Source organism: Zingiber officinale, chromosome 2A (assembly GCF_018446385.1).
Source record: "Zingiber officinale cultivar Zhangliang chromosome 2A, Zo_v1.1, whole genome shotgun sequence".
NCBI classification, from domain to species: Eukaryota; Viridiplantae; Streptophyta; class Magnoliopsida; order Zingiberales; family Zingiberaceae; genus Zingiber; species Zingiber officinale.
Window position 1 is genome coordinate 19488283 of NC_055988.1, and position 14052 is coordinate 19502334.

At 36.2% G+C, this 14052-nt stretch overlaps 1 long non-coding RNA gene across 1 annotated transcript; it reads left to right on the forward strand.

Moving 5' to 3' along the window:
- Nucleotides 1-10212: 10212 nt before the first annotated feature.
- LOC122044442 lies at nucleotides 10213-10592 on the forward strand. The gene is made up of 3 exons (XR_006129557.1): nucleotides 10213-10330; nucleotides 10445-10499; nucleotides 10569-10592. It is a non-coding gene; the product is annotated as an uncharacterized LOC122044442 (long non-coding RNA).
- Nucleotides 10593-14052: the final 3460 nt, after the last annotated feature.

Genomic DNA, 14052 nt, shown 5'->3' on the forward strand with positions numbered 1-14052 from the left:
GAGATGACTTGATTAGGCCTTAATTATCCTCTCCTCCCTCCAATCCCCGATCCCTATCCGTGCGTTTAATTAAATTAAATTAAAATTAAATAAAATGAAGATTTTATATAAAGAAAGTCATATCTTAGACATTAAAATGGGCTTGGTCAAGACAATTAATTAAGGGAAGGGAAAAGGTATATCCCTTTCCTAGTGTGAGGTTGATAAGCCACTAGTCGTCCACCACCACCACCCTAAAACTCTTTAAGATTGTTGTTGTAATCTCCTAATGCAACCTCCTTCTTTACCCTTGTTTATATTCTATTAGAGATTGTGGTTGGTGGTCCTATGGGTGTGATCATCATTTCTAACCTTGTGTGGCTCTTGGTTAGGATTAAATCCTTTTCTTAGTTGATGGGTAAGCTTATATATATTTTTTATTATTATTATTAGTTGAATTTTGAAGGTGATATGTTTCATTTCATAAAAAAATTTTATTGATCATTAAAATAAATCAAATTGTGCTCATTGTTTCTTAGATCAACCATTTATTAAGAGAAATTTATCTATTGATTCGTTAAAATTGAGACTTGATTCTTAAATATCTTAAAAATTGAGAAGGGATTCTGTCGCTTTTAATTTGTAAGGTTATTTTTCCTCTTACGTACGTATTGATCATTAGAATAAATCAGGTAGCGCTTATTGTTTCTTAGATCAACCATTTATTAAGAGAAATTTATCCACTACCACTTTTAATTTGTAAGGTTACTCATCCTCTTACGTACGTATTGGTATAAATTTACATGGTCACTAGCCCTAATTAATTAAGGAAAAACCATCGCGTCCCGATGACTGAAGGATACCTCACCGAACGAAAACTATACCCAAACTACTGTAAATTAAATATTTATGCATGTCCAAAAGGCAACCAATCGTATAAAGATAAAATGTAAACAAAAATATAAAAAAGAACTGAACCAGAAGTAAAATAAAAAATCAGCAAATCGGAAACTTTTAGAAACATCATATACAACTAATTAATGATGCAACAAAATACCATCTTTAACTTGTTAATTGGGAACAGATTACTTAGCAGGTATTTAGGTGAGATGTGTTGGATATATCTTAATGAAGAGGAGGTGGGATTAAGAGGAGGTGGAAGAGACATGAACTTCTATTATAAATAAAATTTATTCTCACATTAAGAATTTTAAGGTATATTAGTGATTTATATTGATTCACATGTATTGATGATGTAAATAAATACATGAGAAGAGACTCTATCTCACACGTGGATACACATGAGGGGTGCAAGTTCAGGACCCGGATTATACTAAACCAAATTGACTCGTGTGCGAGCACGATGCGATCATTAGCAAAAAGGGTTGCACACATAAAAAAGAAGCAGTAGCTCTCCACCTCCGTTCTCCTCCTTCCCTATCATGTAGATCTGACCTCGGACCGAGTCCGGCCCGTAACCAGGTCAACAGGTCGGTTGCCCATTGACCCGATTTGCCGAGCTGAACCAGAATCGGCTTAGCAAGTTGTCGGGCCGGTTCCGATTCCTTAAGTGCAAAACTGGCGGGCCGCTAGTTAATTATCGGTTCAACAGGTTTTTTTTTACCGTTGGAAACCAGCGGTTCCTAGCCATTGAGAGAGGAGTAGGGGATTTTTTTTTTTTTTTTTTGTATTTTTTCAACGGTTAGAATCATTTGACCATGTTTTGATTAATGACTATGATTTAGTTTCATTACTATCCAAACTCTATAAATAGAGAGCTCATTTTATCATTTTCATATGCATCTTCTTTACTCTTAATCTCAATTTCGTATTCTCTGTACGTTTTCTTCTTCATTTCTACGCACTTTCATTTCTAATTTTCAATTACAATAGAAAGAGACCATGAAGGTGCATCATCTCAAGCTCGAAAGGGAAAGGAAATAGTGAATCCTCGAGAGGAGGACCCCAACATTCAATCCACCGATGATGAGATTGAGCACCTTCCGAATCCGACACCCGAAACACAAGAAAGTATCGATGAAATTTCATCTAAGCTTCAAAAATTTCTCCTCTAAAGTTTTCTATTTTCACTAAACATTTTGAGAATGTCACTTTTCTGTCGAGAGAAATGCGTGCAAAATGTAAGCACTGCAATATTTCCTACAAATTTCAAGCGGGCGATGGCTATGAGTCATTGAAATGACATGTAGAAACGAAGTACCCGATGGAATATGGACTCAACCGTTCTCAAACACGATTATTAAGATTTTCTTCAACTAGCGGTAGTACTGATTCCGGTTTATTTTTATATTCAGATAATAAATTAAGAGAATCATTAGCTAAATTTGTTTCAATATAATAAAAGATCTTTCTTTTAGTTTTGGATTTAAATGCATATTTAAAGATTTTTATAAAAAATTTCTTAATCCACAATGCTAAACGTGTTCCTAGGACTACACTTATTCGTACAATTAAAAAATTAATAAAACAAGGAAAAAAGAATTTAATTGATGAATTTAGTAAATTAGATAATAAAGTTTCTTTATGTTCCGATATTTGGAGTGATCATTCGCAAACACATTCATATATGGGTGTGACTTGCCATTGGATTGATAACTCTTAGAACCTCCAAAAAAGATTGTTAGCTTATATAGTTTTTGATGAATCACATAATGCTCATAACATCGCACAAGTATTATGTTTAATCTTAGAAGAATATAGATTAACTCATAAAATATTTTCAATATCATTAGATAATGCTTGTTCTAATACCGCTTGTATAGATGATCTAAAATTTGTTTGTCAACATATTATTGGTAGTTTATTTTTTTATATTCATTGTGTATGTCATATTTTAAATTTATGTGTTCAAGATGGATTAAAAATTTTAGAAAATTATATTAAACCAATTAGAATTATAATTTCTTATTTATGGTCTCATCTATCTATAATGAAACAATGGGGTAAGATTTGTAAAACTAATGGAATGAGACCTAAAAAATTTCCACGTCATGTACCAACACATTAGAATTCAACATACCAATTATTACAAGATTCATTTTAATATAAATAATTATTATGTTTATTTTTTTGCACAAAATACTAATACTAATATATATTTATTTTCACAATAATGAAATATTTGTATTAGTATTTATGAAATTTTAAAAGTATTTAATGATACAATCGAACAACTTTCCTATGTTTATTATCCGACTGCTGAATTAGTTTGTATTAGTTTTAAATGAACATATTAATAATGAATATTTATCTTCTTGCATCTTAGCCATAAAAACTAAATAGGGAAAATATATTTATTTTATTTCTGAAATTTATTTAATTGCATTTACTTTAGATCCTAAATTTAAATTAAAAGTTTTACAAGAAATGTTAACTTTATATTATGATGATTTAATTCCAATTAAAGATACTTGTTCTCCTGATCTAGTTAATATTATATATAATGTTAGAATTTATTTATATGATATTTATAATCAATATTATGTAAAATATTAAACACAAATTAATATTTCTGAAATACAACAAACTACTACTAGTAATCTAAAACTTACAAAAACACAACTTTTATTAAAAAAAAAATGGACGAAACGTCCATGAGAATCCTCAAGTTCCACACAAGAATTTGAGAATTATTTTATGACTTTTTTTATTTTAATGAAGTAGATAGCGAAAATTTTGATATCTTAAAGTGGTGGTCACAGAAGGCTCAAAGTTTTCCCGTCCTCTCCGTGATCGCCAAAGAAATTTTAGCTTGTCCAGTGTCAACTGTTGCTGTGGAGCAGACGTTCAGTGCTAACGACAACATATTAGATGAACGACGATCAACTTTGTCTCCCGACTCATTGGAAGCCCAAGCATTACTGACGATTGGACCAGAGCTGAGAAAAGAATCCAATGAATGCGACTTTTAGATGACAAAGTTGAAGATTTTGATACTGAAGGAACGAATACAACAGGAACGAGAAATGAAAGTGAGTGACAATGTAAAAGGATAAAAATATAAAAGAACTACGTGGGATTTGATTCCCTTATACCCTAAGGGGATACGTAGGCAACTTAAATAAGTATAAACCCTTTTTTAAAATATTTTTTATTTTTTATTTTTTTAATATAATAATCTTGAACCATGGCAAACCATGAACCAGCGGTTCTGAACCGTGAATCGTAACCATTTTGGGTGGTTAAGGTTAAGGGTCGACTCGAATCGGCGATTCCAAATTGTGGTCAGGTCTAATGTCGTGCAACTCTTGCTCAGCAGAGAGCCCGTGATAGCAGTCGGGTACCACTCAGTTCACCGTGACCATTAGTGCTTGGTGGAAATCACAGTTAACCATTATATCATGGGGAATAAATGACCCGAGTAAACCTTGAAGCGTAGCCGAAGGTGGGGCAAATCTCTTTCAAGGAAACTGCGACCCTTGCAGGCCTCGATCCATTCGCCCGTTGGGATTCTTCGCGCACTTGGGTTGTACTACACATGGATTGCTCTCCCCAGTCAGGTGTTCTACCCGCTTGACTGTTTTGTCAATCCAGTCGCTCGCTGACTCAAACTGATCTGCTCGCTCGACCACACTACCCGATCGACATACCCGATCGGCCACTTTGCTCGATCGGTCACTCAAACTGATATGATGCTTTGCTTGCTTGACCGCACTACCCGGTCGATATACCCGATCGACTATTTTGCTTGATTGATCACTCAAACTGGTATGCTGCTCGACCGCTATACCCGATTGGCATACCGAGTCGGCTAATCTGCCCGATCAATCACTCAAACTGATTTGTTATTCAACCGCTATACTCAGTCGGCTAATCTGCTCGACCGACCAATTGTCTGCTCTGCTCTCTCGGTGACTCAGCCACACTGCTCGCTTAGTTTCTCTTCCTGATCGGACACTCGGCCACTCTGCCCGCCCGACCTTACTACCCAATCGGATGCTCTGCTCAGTCGGACACTCGTCGAGATCTGCTGCTCGTTCGCTCAACCTTTCAGCTCACTCTACTGCTCGGCCATTATGCAGTCTAGACTCAGCACTTGGCAGAAACCAACCCCTGCTGGTAGTCTGAGATTATCTACTCAGGTTATCTCAACATATAAGTTGAATTTAATTTGGTATATTTAAATTCGACTATTTCCCCAATATCTCCGACAAAAAATTGTCCGACAATGCTGAAACAGACTCGGTTCTGTTGAGATGGCCACAAAACAAAGTATTGAGGTGCAACAGACTCAACACATGAAGGGGCCCTCCACCCTGATTGAAACTATGCTAATCAATCACAGGGAAAAACTAGAGAAGTTTAGTGGACTGAACTTCAAAAGGTGGCAGCAGAAGATGCTCTTCTACTTAACCATATTCAATCTGACTCTATTTTTGACCGAGAACCCTCCCAAGCGTGCTGAGGATACTGATGCACAGACCATCAGTGCGGTAGAGGCATGTGTTGGTGCAAGTTGCACAAACAATCTAGTTTTGATGTATGACAAATAGGTTAAAGTTAAATGTGTTGTTTGTCTAACTTTTCTACCGAGTATGCTGGAGTTGACTGGTCTGAAGGACCTGACACCAGGCTGAAATCTAACTAGATCTGCAAGACCTGATAGTTGGTGTGAAATCCAACTAAGTCCGCGGGACCCAATAGTTGGTGCAAAATCTAGATAGGTCCACGGGATCCAATATCTGGTGGGAAGTTTGGTTGGGTCTACGAGATCTGACAACTGGCTGAAGTCCAGTTGGGTTTATGGACTTGACAGCTGGAGAAAAAACCTGGTGGGTCAAAGACAAGTCAAGTGACTGTAAGTGGTAAGTGAAGGTAAGCAACTGGAGGAGAGATCCAGTGAGGACGTGTTCCCGGTTGAGGGAACTATAGACGTCGGTCTAGCTTAGGTCCATTTAGGAAACATAAGCTAAGACCTTGACTAGATCCTAGTCTCGTGGAGACATAATCTAATTACTGCTCATATTTTATTATGTTGTGCTAACTCTGTTTTGTAGGGTAAATATATTTTCTGTTGCCTGGACTAACTCTTTTCTGCAAGGAAGAAACTGCTGAAGAAAAGGGGAGTCTGAGCACCTGGAGCTGGTTCAGACGCCTGGACCAGCTTGCCTGGGCGGGTGCCACGGGCACTCGAGCGCCCGAAGTCAGTTTAGGCGACCGGACCAGAAAATCTATCTAGGAGCTAAGTTGGATCACGTTGGCTGGCTGAGCCACGTCAGCATGGTCTAAGCGCCCGAAGGGGTTCCAAATACCTGGAATAGGTTTATATAAAGGTCTTTGACCAAGAGCTTCATATATCAACTGCTACGGCTTTCATATTCAAGTGTTGCTCCAAAAAGGCTCCGACAACACCAAAAAGCTACTCCAAAGCTCAAGGAACGAGAAACTTCATTTTCCTTTCTGTTTGTCGATAACTTTATTATTTTCAAGTCTTATACTCAACTTTTGTAATAGATTTACAAATTGATAGTGATTGCCCAACGAAAGCACTCGATGAGTGTGGGCCTTGGCGTAGGAGTTGTCGAAGGCTTCGAACCAAGTAAAAATGACTTATGTTAGCGCTTGGTTTCTCGGTTTTTTTACCTTCTTATTTTCGCTGCGTAACTTATTTTTAGTCGTAATTTTTGACAAACACTATTCACCCCCTCCTCTAGCGTCTTTTCGATCCTACAACATGGACTCATTCTGAGTTCATTTGCTGAAACTACATGCTCAACTGCCTTGCTGACTCGTTGTACATTGTGTATAGCATGAAGAGAATGACTAAGAAGTTGTAGGAGCTCCTGGACAAGAAGTACAAGACGGGGGATGCAGGAGCCAAGAAGTTCATCGTGGCTCGATTCCTAGATTACAAGATGGTTGACTACAAGATGGTGATTAGCCAAGTCCAAGAGCTTCAGGTGATCTTGCACGAGATCCACTTGGAAGGGATGGTTCTGAGTTAAATCTTCCAGGTGGCTACTATCATTGAGAAGTCCCCCCCCCCCCATTGGAATGACCTCAAGAACTACCTGAAGCACAAGCAGAAGGAGATGAATGTGGAGGAACTCATTGTTAGACTTCGCATCAAAGAAGACAATAAGAGTTCAGAGAGAAAGTTGTTTTCTCAGGCTATTGTGAAAGTCAATGTGGTCAAACACGGTTAAAGTTCAAAATGGAAGACCTCCAAATCTTCCAAAATGGGACCCAAACGAGGCATTGACAAGAAGAAGTTCTCTGGGAAGTGCTTCAACTGTGATCGAGTCAGTCACAAATCTTTGGAGTACAGAAAATCGAAGAAGAAGCAGGAGGCCAACCTAAATGAGGGACCAGAAATGGATGATCTCTGCGTCGTGGTCTCTGAATTGAACCTGGTGGGTTCAAACTCGTGGTAACGGTAGATCGATATTAGAGCCACCAGATATGTCTGCTACAACAAGGAGCTGCTCCACAACTTCGAAGAAGTCAATGGAGACAAACCATTCATGGGGAACTAAGCAACCTCGAACATCATGTGCCAAGAAAAAGTGGTGCTGAAGATGATCTTGGGCAAGGACCTTACTCTGAACAATGTGTTGTATGTTCCAGAGATTCGAAAGAATCTAGTATCCAGATCACTGTTAAGCAAGCATGACTTTTGCATTGTCTTTGAGTCATACAAGGTTGTACTGTCCAAGAATGAAATGTTTGTAGGAAGGGGCTATGTATCTGATGAGTTGTTCAAGCTCAATGTAATGGTTAATAGGCCTAAGACAAATAAAAATGAAAGCTCTTCCACTTATATGCTTAAGTCTTCATATTTGTGGCATGGTAGACTAGGACATGTTTGTTGGTGCGGGAAGCATCCGACTATCGAACCTAAGTTTTGATAATGGCAAAGGGTTCAAAGTTAAGGTTATTTGTTATCTAACGTGGTTGAAGAAACTTGCAGGAAAGTCCTAAGTGTACTTAGGCAAAAGACCTAGCTGCGGTTAGACAAGTGAAAACCCCTAGGGGGAGGTAACCCTAGGTCCTAGGGGGTGGTAACCCTAGGCGGGAAGTCTTGACTGGTCGAAAACTTCGGGTAAAAGTCCTAAAGTTGAGGACTCTAGGTGGAAAGTTCTGGTGTCATGAACCAGTGAAAGACTGGGCGGATTGTGAAGCGGATGTCCAGCGAAAAGTCCTGGAACCTCGGGCGCTGAGCAAAAGTCCAGTTGGTATGGAGGATCAACTGACAATAGGTAAACTCTCCTGAGTGGAGTAGGTGAGGGTGCGTTCCCCGGTGAGGGAACAGTAGGCGTCGATTTGACCTAGGGTTTCCGGACGGGAATCCAAAGTCAGAATCGAACAGTCAGTGACTGTCAAATAATTATATATAATCTACAAGAATTCGGACTTTTAGCGACGCATAGCACGGTTAACGTCGCAAAATATGACCTTTTAGCGATGCGTGGAATGTTTCGCGTCGCTAAAAGATAGAACATTAGGAGGGAATTTTCCCACATTTATTTTGTATCATTTAGCGACGCATTAAACAATATGCGTCGTCAAATGAAGGCTTTTGGCAACACGCATATCACTCCACGTCGCTAAAAGATAGTACAAATTTTACTTGGATCATTTGGTGACACGACATAGAAAGCACGTCGCCAAATGTGACACTATGGCGACGCATTTTACACTCAACGTCACTAATAGTAGTGGAAATTTTTCCCACCTCAAATTGTGGTTATTTGGCAACGTAGATACATTAACCGTCGCTAAAATAAAATTCGAGATTAAAATTTTTTTAAAAATTTTATAAATTATAAATAAAAATAAATATTATTTGAAAACACATTAGAAAGAAATTTATTAAATAATTAATATTTTATTTTGTTTTAATAAATTAACTATTCTCTTTTAACAAAATTATAAATCAAAATAAATATTATTTAAAAATAAATCAAACAAATTATTAAATAATTAATATTTTAATTTATTTTAATAAATTAACGTATTCTCTTTTAACAAAGTTATCAATCAAATTAAATATCATTTTAAAATAAGTCAAACAAATTATTAAATAATTAATATGTTAATTTATTTTAATAAATTAACGTATTCTCTTTTAACAAAGTTATCAATCAAATTAAATATCATTTTAAAATAAATCAAACTAATTCTTATTTTATTTTATTTAATGCTTTAAAACCCTACCCTTTTCGTTCACGTACGCTAAACCTGTCGATTTCTGCCATTTCTGCGTTCGTGCTTCTCACCCTTGCCGATTTTTCTCTCCTGTGCATCTTGCTCGCCGAGTCGCCGAGGATCTCCTGCTCCCTCTCAATAAGTAAGCCTTCTCGCCTGTCCATTTCTTTGTTATTGCTTCTCACTATTGCCGCATAAAGCAAGCTCAGACCTATGCTCTATTTATTCTTGTCCTTTCTTTTCTTTTGCTTTTAATCGATGTCTGAACAATGATTCTAAAATTCTTCAATGAACTGAGGAACGATGACAAAGAAAAACTAAGAGAATTGCCTAAATTCTAATCTATTGTTGTTTTCAACTAGAAAAGAATAATGGTCTGTTCCGATCCTTTAAGCTTTTATAGATTTAAACTTAAATGGTTAATTTGTCAACCTATCTAGAAGTTGAGTCAACTGATCCTTTAAGCTTTTCATTATGTTTGATATTATTTTATCAAAAATTGTTCAAGTAATTTTCTTTTATAGGATTTTCTCTTTAATAAATTTCATTTTATTTTATCCTTTAATGAACATGCTTGATATTAAATGGTTAATTTTCTCTTTTCATTATGTTTGATATTAAATGGTTAATGAAGAGGTAAACAAACGACATGGAGACAACAATCTTGTAGTAGAGTTCTTGAGAAGGCATTAAAAAAGTAAAAAAAAAGATAAATTGAAGGTTGAATTTGAAGAGCATACCGGAGGTAGTCTTGGAGAAAATGGAAAATGGTTTAATAACTTGATAGCTCAAATAGTTCGAGACACAATATCTCCTCGTATTACGAGTTGGGAGGATGTCTCTTTGGCTGAAAAACAACTCATATTTGACCGTCTTGATGTAAGATTGGGAAATTACATTATGTTCTTTAATGTATTATGTTCTTATTATTATAATAATTTATGCATTTATGAATTTTTTTTGGCAGAACAAATTTGGATATGAAAAGATGAACTTGGTGATTGCGGAGGTAGAGCGGTTTGCCATGAGAGCTATTCGAGAAGGAAGGTGTAAGATGAGGAGGTATTGGAAACAACTCGGGGGACTTGGAAATAAAGATTCACCAAAAAGGAAGCCGTACAAGGGAGTAAGCCAAGATGATTGGGATTTTCTTTGTAATTATTTTGGCACAAAAAAACAAATGGTTAGTAATAGTTAAATTTAGTTGATAAATATTTTTTTATTGTTACTTGCACTAATATTATCTTTTTTTTATAGGAAATATCTGAAAAGAATATACTAATAATCGGTTTAATAGGCCACTTGAAGGTGCACATGGATCGAAAACTTTGGTTCAACATTATCACACAGCTGTAAGTTCTATTTGAAAATAAAATTTCTTATCATAATTTATATGATAATAAATTGTTTCATTTTTTAAGGCTGATCCTGTGACGGGAGAGCTTCCGAGTGTGGTTGACACCTTCGAGAAATTTTTTCACAAAGGAAAACAATGGAAGAATGATTGGGCTGCACAAAAACATGTAAGTATTTAATACATTCAAGTTGAAGCGATATTTAGATATTCTCTCTGATTATTATTATTACTTAGTGCAACTCAAGTAGATGAGACATAATTTCAATCAGAAAAGGCCATAACATGATTTACTGAAAAATATATACTCCTACTAAGCTACTGTACTATATGTAATGCCTGGTGTTGAATTCTCTAATTTAATGGCTATGGAATAGTTTTGGAAACTTGCCTAACTTTAACTAGCTGTAGATGTATGAAGATTGACGTTCAAAAGACATTTTCCATCAAATGTTGGCTTTGTTTTATCTTCCTTCGAGCTTGATTAACTAATTTGTTCACTGAAGTATTTTACAAAAATTACAGGTAATGTGCATGCTTCACCTGCAAGTAATTTTGGTAATTTTTAATGTAATTATCGTATCTTGGACATATAAACTACATATATAGTTGATATCGTATCTTATTGTCTGCATATATAGTTGATACGTACTTCACATAATTCCTTCTGCTTCATCGAATTAATGTAAAATGAAATAGCATTTGGTTATTTATTTGTATATTCGATGATTAATTTGTTTATAATTTTTTTACATATTATTGATGTATTTGTTCATAAAATTTAAATTCATTAATCCATTATTTTTCATACTAATATTTTTTTTAGGCTGAAATGGTAGATCTTCGATTGACTCAATCAGAAAGTGAAGAGTTCACCTCTACAGTTGATAATGTACACCAGCCAAAGGATGTCAATATCATGACGCAAGTCTTAGGCTTACGGTCTCGTTACGTGAAGGGTTTAGGTCCATTACCTAAACTATCTGTAGTGGGTGGTTCTAGAGCTACAAACATCAGTTCAAAACATCATGATGATTATGGAAAATTTACAACTATGCAGAAAACAATCGATGAACAGAATCTGACTATACGTGCAACATCAAAAATTTGAAGCATTATTGCACCAACTTCAACCGGTCATTCCTGGCTTCTCATTCCAGCCTCCACCAACATGTTCTTCAATTCGACCTCCTCCACCACCTCCCCCGCCTCCATCATCAACTATGTAGTTTTTTTATTTTGCAACATTATGTAATGCACATTTCACTACTTATATGTTCTTTTGGATAATATTTGACAGCTAGTTGTAGTGTTTATGTTTTAAAAATATTTGACTAATTAATAGTAAATTGTACTTTTATGATGTATTTTAGACACATTATAATGTTGTGACTGAATGAGCAATATATTTTGTAATGCATAGATTGCGTCACAAATAATAAAAGAAAAAAAATATAGCAAAAATACATTTCGCGACGCATTTCATGTGTCGTGACATGTTAGAACCTATTCGCGACGCATAAAAGAAGGTGTCGCCAATATTAGCGTTGCGAAATGACATCACCTTTGGCGACGTCATTTGGCGACGTAATAAAAGAAGGTGTCGCCAATACTTACGTCGCGAAATGTTGTAACCTTTGGCAACGTGTACCTTAATGCGTCGCCAAAGATCATATTGACATTTGCATACGAACCAATTGCGACGCATGTTTGCGTCGCAAAATGTTTTGCGACGCATTTGACGTACATATGGCGACGCTAAAATGCGTAGTTAAAAGTCTGAATTCTTGTAGTAATTATATTTATTGTGTTTGATTGTGCTAACTCTGTTTTGCAGGATATGTTTTTGTATTCTGGACTAACACATTTTGCAGGGACGAAAAAGACCGTTTTGCCTCGGATGAATAGTATCTGAGACACCCTCTATGGAGCTTGGAGGCGCCTCGGGTCATCTGCGGAGAAAGCCTCACAGTAAGGTGCGAGGGCGCCTCCATGGAGATTGGAGGTGCCCTCAGGCGGATAAGAGGTGACTTCTTCAAATCTCATCCTCGCTGCGAAGTCGGTGGGATTGAGGGCGCCCTCCAGGATGTTGGAGGCGCCCCTCAACGGGCTTTATAAGCCTGTCTCGAGCAAGAGCTGAGCACAACACATTCTAAGCGATCTTTCAACTGCGCACTACCAATGAGACGTTCCAACTAAGCTAGAACTTGACCTCGACAACCAGAAGCTTTGAATTTGTGATTACATTGTTGTTGATATAATTTATTACTGCATTTATTATTGTACTTGTTTGTAATATTTTCGAAGCTATAGTGTTTACCCATCGAAAGCACTCTTACGTGCAGCCCTTGGAGTAGGAGTCATCATAGGCTCCGAACCAAGTAAATCCTTAGTGTTTTTTCTGTGTTGTGTTATTCTTCCGCTGCGTTTACTCGTTAAGTTTTTCGAAACAAAAGTGAAAGTCACGAGTACTATTCACCCCTCCCCCCCCCTCTAATGTTTTCGATCCAACAATTGGTATAATCTTTAGCAAAAGATATTATTATAGCCCAAATTTACGTAGGCGATATAATCTTTGACTCAACGAATACTAAATTTTTAAAGGAATTTACCAAATTAATGGAAAGTGAATTTGAAATGAGCCTAGTAGGAGAACTCAACTTTTTCTTAGGCTTACAAATTAAACAGACCAAAGATGGTATTTATATATTTCAAACAAAATATGCTAAGGAATTAATTAGAAAATTTGAAATGAAAAATTCAAAAATTATAAATACTCTAATGACTACTAACATTAAAATAGACTCTGACGTAGAAGGAAAACCAGTAGACTTGAAATACTATCGAAGTGCGATAAGAAGTCTATTGTACCTAACTACAAGTCGACCAGACATCTTATTTGCAGTAGGTATGTGTGCAAGATACCAATCTTGTGCAAAAGAGTCACACCTAACAAATGTTAAAAGAATAATTAGGTATATTAAAGGAACTCTAAATATAGGACTTTGGTACCCTAGAACTTATACCTTTGACTTAATTGGCTATTCTGACTCAGATTATGCTGGATGTAAACTAGATAGAAAAAGCACAAGTGGTGGTTGTCAATTTCTAGGTCAGTGCCTAGTAAGTTGGTCAAGCAGAAAGCAACACTGTGTTGCTTTATCCACTACTGAAACTGAGTACATAACCCTAGGAGAATGTGTATCTCAACTATTATGGATGATGCATACCTTAAAGGACTATCAACTAGAATATAAAAATACAAAAATCTCAATTGATAATATAAGCTCAATCAACTTAACCAAGAATCAAATTCACCACTCAAGGACTAAACACAGAAGTAAAACACCACTTTGTAAGTGATCATATAGCTAAATGTGACATTGTACTTAACTATGTTGAGTCCAAGTCAAACCTGACTGACATTTTCACAAAATCCTTACCTGAACTTGAGTTCAGTACACTTAGAAGGCAAATATGGATGTGCTTGGTAGAATAGATGATGCTTTCAAAATTGATTCTTCTTTTGTAATTTCAAAAATTATAATACT